The sequence below is a fragment of the Zea mays genome, chromosome 3, assembly GCF_902167145.1.
Source record: "Zea mays cultivar B73 chromosome 3, Zm-B73-REFERENCE-NAM-5.0, whole genome shotgun sequence".
Classification (NCBI taxonomy): Eukaryota; Viridiplantae; Streptophyta; class Magnoliopsida; order Poales; family Poaceae; genus Zea; species Zea mays.
In genome coordinates this window covers 12,537,690-12,543,689 of record NC_050098.1, presented here as the reverse complement: position 1 = coordinate 12,543,689, position 6,000 = coordinate 12,537,690, and positions in this window count along the sequence as shown.

The following is a 6,000-nucleotide window of genomic DNA, read 5'->3' as shown; positions in this document are numbered from 1 at the left end:
ATTAATTTCTCATTCTCATTTCTAAGGCTAGCGATGGAAGCATTCAATTCATCAATCCTAGCAAGCAAATCAACATCATCACTTCTAGGATCAATGCAAACATGAGAATCAACCTTAGCCAACAAATTAGCATTTTCATTTCTAAGGTTGTCTAAAATCTCATGGCAAGTGCTTAGCTCACTAGATAATTTTTCACATTTTTCTCTTTCTAGAGCATAAGCATTTTTAACCTTAACATGTTTCTTGTTTTCCTTGATTAGGAAGTCCTCTTGGGAGTCCAAGAGATCATCCTTTTCATGGATAGCACTAATTAGCTCATTTAATTTTTCTTTTTGTTCCATGTTAAGGTTGGCAAAAAGAATACGCAAGTTATCCTCCTTATTTTTATCATCCTCATCACTAGATGTTTCATATTTAGTGGAGGACTTTGATTTTACCTTCTTTTTGCCGTCCTTGGCCATGAGGCACTTGTGGCCGACGTTGGGGAAGAGAAGGCCTTTGGTGACGGCGATGTTGGCGGCGTCCTCGTCGTCGGAGGAGTCGCTTGAGCTTTCGTCGGAGTCCCACTCCCGACAAACATGGGCATCGCCGCCCTTCTTCTTGTAGTACTTCTTCTTCTCCTTCCTCTTGCTCTTCTTGTCGTTGTCCCTGTCACTATCACTTGATAATGGACATTTAGCAATAAAGTGACCGGGCTTACCACATTTGTAGCAAACCTTCTTGGAACGGGATTTGTAGTCCTTCCCCTTCCGTTGCTTGAGGATTTGCCGGAAGCTTTTGATGATTAGGGCCATCTCCTCGTTGTCGAGCTTGGAGGCGTCAATTGGTTGTCTACTTGGTGTAGACTCCTCCTTCTTCTCCTCCGTTGCCTTGAAGGCCACGGGTTGCGCCTCAGATGTGGAAGGCTCATCAAGCTCGTTGATCTTCTTGGAGCCCTTAATCATGCATTCAAAACTAACAAAATTCCCGATGACTTCCTCGGGGGTCATTTGTGTATATCTAGGATTGCCACGAATTAATTGTACTTGAGTAGGGTTAAGGAAAATAAGGGCTCTCAGAATAACCTTAACCACTTCGTGGTCATCCCATTTTGTGCTCCCGAGGTTGCGCACTTGGTTCACCAAGGTCTTGAGCCGGTTGTACATGTCTTGTGGCTCCTCCCCTTGGCGAAGACGGAAGCGACCGAGCTCCCCCTCGATCGTTTCTCGCTTGGTGATCTTGGTGAGTTCATCACCCTCATGCGCCGTCTTGAGTAGGTCCCAAATCTCCTTGGCGTTCTTCAACCCTTGTACTTTGTTGTATTCCTCCTTGCTTAAAGAGGCAAGGAGAATGGTTGTGGCTTGAGAGTTGAAGTGCTCGATTTGGGCCACTTCGTCCGTGTCGTAGTCCTCATCCCCTACGGATGGTACCTGTACACCATACTCAACAACATCCCATAATCTTTTGTGGAGAGAGGCTAGATGAAATCGCATCAAATTACTCCACATAGCATAATCTTCACCATTAAAAGTTGGTGGTTTGCCTAATGGGACGGAAAGTAAAGGTGTATGTTTAGGAACGCGAGGGTAGCGTAGGGGGATCTTACTATACTTCTTACGCTCTTGGCGTTTAGAAGTGACGGACGCCGCGTCGGAGCCGGAGGTGGAGGTCGATGAAGTGTCGGTCTCGTAGAAGACCACCTTCCTCATCCTTTTGTGCTTGTCCCCACTCCGATGCGGCTTGTGAGAAGATTTTTCCTTCTTCTCCTTATGGTGAGAAGAGGAAGATCTTTTCTCCTTCCGCTTGGAGGATTTCTTCTTCTTCTCTCTTCTCTTGGTGCGGGACTCTTCTGATGAAGATGAAGTGCTCCCTTTGCTTGTAGTGGGCTTGTCGTCGCCGGTCTCCATCTCCTTCTTGGCGTGATCTCCCGACATTACTTCGAGCGGTTAGGCTCTAATGAAGCACCGGGCTCTGATACCAATTGATAGTCGCCTAGAGGGGGGGTGAATAGGGCGAAACTGAAATTTACAAAAATAATCACAACTACAAGCCGGGGTTAGCGTTAGTAATAATAAATGAGTCCGCAAGAGAGGGCGCAAAACAAATCGCAAGCAAATAAGGAGAGTGACACGCGGATTTGTTTTACCGAGGTTCGGTTCTTGCAAACCTACTCCCCGTTGAGGAGGCCACAAAGGCCGGGTCTCTTTCAACCCTTCCCTCTCTCAAACGGTCCCTCGGACCGAGTGAGCTTTCCTTCTTCTCAATCAACCGGGAACAAAACTTCCCCGCAAGGGCCACCACACAATCGGTGCCTCTTGCCTTGGTTACAATTGAGTGTTGATCACAAGAGCAAAAGAGAAAGAAAGAGTGCGATCCAAGCGCAAGAGCTCAAATGAACACGGCAAATCACTCTCTCTAGTCACTAGGGTTTTGTGTGGAATTGGAGAGGATTTGATCTCTTTGAATGTGTCTAGAATTGAATGCCTAGCTCTTGTAAGTGGTTGAGAAGTGGAAAACTTGGATAGCAATGAATGTGGGGTGGTTGGGGTATTTATAGCCCCAACCACCAAATGTGGCCGTTGGTGGAGGCTGTCTGTTCGATGGCGCACCGGACAGTCCGGTGCACACCGGACAGTCCGGTGCCCCCTGCCACGTCATCGTTGCCGTTGGATTCTGACCGTTGGAGCTCTGACATGTGGCCCCGCCTGGATGTCCGGTGTACACCGGACATGAACTGTTCATTGTCCGGTGCGTCGGTATGGGCGCGCCTGCCGACTGCGCACGCAGAGCGCGCATTAAATGCGCTTGCAGGTGACCGTTGGCGCGGAAGTAGCCGTTGCTCCGTGGTTCACCGGACAGTCCGGTGCACACCGGACAGTTCGGTGAATTTTAGCGGAGCGGTTGCCGCGCGAACCCGAGGCTGGCGAGTTCCGGAGGCCGATCTTCCTTGGAGCACCGGACATGTCCGGTGCACACCGGACAGTCCGGTGAATTATAGCGCGCCGGCTTCCGAGAAATCCCGAGGGTGAAGAGTTTGAGTCTGGGTCCCCTGGTGCACCGGACAGGTACTGTTCACTGTCCGGTGGCACACCGGACAGTCCGGTGCGCCAGACCAGGGGTGCCCTCGGTTGCCCCTTTGCTCCTTTATTGAATCCAACACTTGATCTTTTTATTGGCTAGATGTGAACCTTTTGCACTTGTATAACTTATACACTAGAGCAAACTAGTCAGTCCAATATTTGTGTTGGGCAATTCAACCACCAAAATTATTTACGAACTAGGTGTAAGCCTAATTCCCTTTCAACTGGGCAGTTTAGAATCTGATTTTTGGGGTGTTGATGGAGGTGTACTCTGAACTTTGGACTTTGGACTGGGCAGAACTCTGAACTTTGGCTGGGCAGAGTTCTCAGATTGCTTGTGAGGACTGGGCAGAGTTCTCAGAACACCCAGCAATCTGAACTGGGCTTGAGAATTTATGACATCCTGCAGAAGGCTTGAGTTATATCTCATTACATGTTAGCAACATCGACTGGTTGTAGTTACATATTCATTAAAATAGATAACCAACAAATAAAAATGGTTTTGGCAGAGCTGGTTTTGTGGATTTGAATCTGAACTTTGAACTTTGGACTGAGCTATATATCTCAGAGAACTGAACTTTGAACAAATAGATAACCAACAAATCTGAGCTGGTTTTGTGGATTTGAATCTGAACTTTGAACAAATAGATAACCAACAAATCTGAGCTGGTTATATCTCAGAGAACTGAGCTAGTTTTGAATCTGAACTTTGAACTTTGGACTGGGCAACTTTGAACTTTGGACTGGGCAGAGTTTACAATCTGAACTGGGCAGCAATCTGAACTGGGCAGCAGAGTTTACTCTGAACTGAACAATCTGAAAATGCAGACTCTGAACTGGGCGCTCGGTTACATCCTGGACAGAGAACAGTTTATGCTTAAATATAACTGCGCTCTGTTACTAACGAACAAACGTGACTAGTCCAATGGTATCTCCTTGCTACTGTGAACCTTGGCGTCTTGTGTTCGAGCTTTGGGATAGGTAGAGTTTTTTTGTTTTGTTTACATTTTTCAATCATTTTTGAATTTTTCTTTTATTTTTTTACATGTATAGCACCAGTTTCTCCAAATCATTTCAACCTTTTTTTGGGGTGTTGATGGAGGTGTACCATGATGTTTTGTGCCGGTGCAATTTTTAGAACTACTTTAACTATTAATGTAAGTATTTGTTATTTTACTAAAGAATAAGTGCTAAAAAACCTTAGGTAGCTAGAAAAATCTAGAAACTTGCATGTACACTTCATTTTGGTGTACAATGTTGACAAAACAAATGCAATTTGTTCTGACAAAGTGGTGACATACATCCTACAAAAATGCATACAGCCCTCATATAAGGCTAATTACTAAGTGAGACATGTTCATGCTTGTGATGGATCTATACTACCACTTTCTCCAAATCATTTTAAACTTTAATGGCATGTTTATTGAACCAACCTATGATGTTGTGTGCAGTTATGCATTTTTCAGACCTAGTTTACTAATTACTGTAATTATTTGTTGTATTTCGTAAATATATTTGTTACAATACCATAACCTAGCTAGAAAAATCTAAAAACTTGCATGGACCATTCATTTTGGTGTACTATATTGATAAAATAGTTTCAACTCATTCGGACAAAGTGGTGACACACATCCTAAGAAAGGCACACATCTCTCATATAAGGCTAATTACTAAGTGAGAGATGTTCATGCTTGTGATGGATCTATACTACCACTTTCTCCAAACCATTTTAAACTTTAATGGCATGTTTATTGAACCAACCTATGATGTTGTGTGCAGTTATGCATTTTTCAGACCTAGTTTACTAATTACTGTAATTATTTGTTGTATTTCGTAAAGATATTTGTTACAATACCATAACCTAGCTAGAAAAATCTAAAAACTTGCATGGACCATTCATTTTGGTGTATGATGTTGACAAAATAGTTTCAACTCATTCGGACAAAGTGGTGACACACATCCTAAGAAAGACATACATCTCTCATATAAGGCTAATTACTAAGTGAGAGATGTTCATGCTTGTGATGGATCTATACTACCACTTTCTCCAAACCATTTTAAACTTTAATGGCATGTTTATTGAGCCAACCTATGATGTTGTGTGCAGTTATGCATTTTTCAGACCTAGTTTACTAATTACTGTAATTATTTGTTGTATTTCGTAAAGATATTTGTTACAATACCATAACCTAGCTAGAAAAATCTAAAAACTTGCATGGACCATTCATTTTGGTGTACAATGTTGACAAAATAGTTTCAACTCATTCGGACAAAGTGGTGACACACATCCTAAGAAAGGCATACATCTCTCATATAAGGCTAATTACTAAGTGAGAGATGTATAGTACCACTATGTCAAAAATATTTCAAAATATTATAACATGATCATAAACCAAACTAATGTGTCCATGAATAGATAATTGCAAAAAAACATAGAGATAAATAAAAAACAAAGAATTAATATAAAATGGTAGGCAAAACACAAAAAAGTCTCCTTGCAGGCGCTTGAACCTAGGAGCTCGGTCTTATAGTTAGCAGGTCAAACCATTGATCTATGCACGTGTTTTCAATATATACCCAGCGCTAGTATACTTAAACGCATTAGCCTCCGCATTGCCAAACACATTGGGCGCCAAAAACATTTTCGTCGTCGTCACTAAAACAGACTCCGCTCTCATCCTCTATCTCCCGCACTCCTCTTATTTCTCCCCCACTCTTCTTTCTCCCCCACTTCTCCAAACCTAATCGCCGCCGCCGGGACACGACGGCTGTCGACGACCTGCCCCCTCGACCAGGTACCTCACCGCCGCCGCTGGGACACATCCGCCGTCGACGACCTGCCCCCTCGACCAGGTACCTCACCGCCGCCCCCTTACCTCTCATCGCGTCGATGAGCTGCGTCGTCGCCGACTTCACTTGCCGCATCCCGCTCTATCTCATT